Genomic DNA, 2,193 nt, shown 5'->3' with positions numbered 1-2,193 from the left:
TTGGGTAGGATCTGTGGTTTCTGGCATCTGGGTCTTGGAACATACCCCCCGTGGATAAAAGGACACTACTGTATATACGGTGGAATATTATTCAGCCTTTAAAAAGGAAGGAAATCTTGCTATTTGCAACAACATGGAGGACATTATACTAAATGGAATAAGCCAGACACAGAAAGACAAATATTGCACGATCTCACTTATATGTAAAGCCTTAAAAAGTAGAATATAATAGACACAGAAAGTAAAAGGGTGGTTTCCTGCCAGTAGTCAGGGGATAGAGAAAATGGAGAGATGCTGGTCAAAGGGTAAAAACTTTCAGATGTAAGATTAACAAGTTCTAGAGATCTAATGTACAGCATGGTGACTATAGTTAATAATAATGTATACTTGAAATTTGCTAAGAGAGTATATCTTAAGTATTCTCACCACACACACACACACACACACACACACACACACATAACTATGTGAGGTGGTGGCTGTGTTAATTAGCTTGTTTGTGGTAATCATTTCACAATGTATACATATACCAAACATCATGTTGTATACTTTAAATATATACGAATTTTATTTGTCAATTAGACAACATAAAAAAGGAGGGAGGGAGGAAGGGAGGAAGAGAAGAAGGAAAGAGTAACTGTTATAAGCAGTAAAAATAATTAATAAAATAAATTCTAATATGAACTCATCAGTTCAAACTAATTATGAGATCACACAGCCATTGGTAAATGGTCTTCTCCCTGCACCAGAGAAACTTTGCTGCGCCATCTGCTGGTGTGGCAGTGTCACTGCAGGCTGAAAAGCTGCTTTGCATCTACATAAAACACTTTAAAATTGCCTGCTTAAATTATCTTTGAATTATGGAGTTGGTACTGCCTCTAAATAGTTCAGCTTCCAATTCGATTTTATCATTAGTGCATCGTCATTCTTGTGTCAGTAGTAAGTTGCAGTGTTAAATATTTACAAATTCAAAAATTTTTAATAAAATTTTAGAGCAGAACTTAAATGAAGGGACCAAAAAAAAAAAGATTTCATCCCATAATGTGTGGTATGTGTGGTGACTATGCCAAACATGATATAAACGTCCTGAAGACTTTGCCTTTTTCTAATGTAAGCATAAAAGGAGGCTGGGGGGGGAGCGAGGCCTGGAGGCAAGCCTAAGATTCTGCTCTTTTTTATGACAACATCAGGTGACTGTTATGCAGAGCAATGTTGACATGACAATCACTGTTATAGACAAATGGGCACATTCATTGTACTTTAAGGTTCCAGTCACACTTAGACTTATTCTCAGGAGTTAGAGATTGTTTTACTTTCCTTCCAGTTCTTTCAAGACACCTGAAGCAAACAGAGTCTGGGATCACAGATGGGAAAACCACTATGCAAGAGCTTTACATAATAGGCCTAAAGGGGGAAACCCCAGGACTCGGTCCAGGCACATCCCATGTGCTGTAGGTCCCAAGGAAATAATGGAAAAAAATTATGGCATCAAAACATCCAGAGAAACAGAGTCAGAAGGAATTTGGTGGCAACTGTTGAGACTTCCCATTTTGCCCTAAAAGGCAGCTTACTTAGTGGTAGGGCCCTGATGGCTGAGTCTGCCTAATTCGGAGGTTTAATATAGGAAGTCACTAGGATAACACACTTGAATCATGTCCTACAATTCTGTTTTCATTGGTAATAAAAATAACACGCAAGGATTTACTCTCTATTTCTCCCATTTCCATCCTGGATTGATGCAAGGATGCAAGTGGGTTAGGCGTGTCTGCCCAGCAGAAATAAGCTTCGCCATGGTCTAAATTGACAGGCACTGAGAAGTGGGTGGGAAACCATGTTCTCCAATCTAATTCTGATCAGTAAAAGAACCAATCTTTGATCTCTGCCCTTCTTACTATTTTATTTCTCTCAGTTGGTTTAGAATTCAAGAGGGGAGTTTAGGGCTGTAATGTATTAGATCCCCTCGAACTCCATAGCTGTGTCCAGGTTTCACTGCTCGATAGATGTGTGTGACCATGAGTTAGTGATTCAAGCCACCCAAGTCTCTGTTTCCTCATCCATAAAATGGAGATAATAGCAGAAACTACATCCAGGATTATTTGGCTGGAAGACATGGTATAACCCAAGAGAAGTTCTTGCTGAGTGACTGACATGCTGTTTAAGTACTCAAGAAATGTTGCCTATTATTTTTATAAT

The sequence above is a fragment of the Propithecus coquereli genome, unplaced genomic scaffold, assembly GCF_000956105.1.
Source record: "Propithecus coquereli isolate 6110/MARCELLA unplaced genomic scaffold, Pcoq_1.0 Scaffold6, whole genome shotgun sequence".
Taxonomy (NCBI): Eukaryota; Metazoa; Chordata; class Mammalia; order Primates; family Indriidae; genus Propithecus; species Propithecus coquereli.
Note: the sequence above shows the minus strand (reverse complement) of the source record.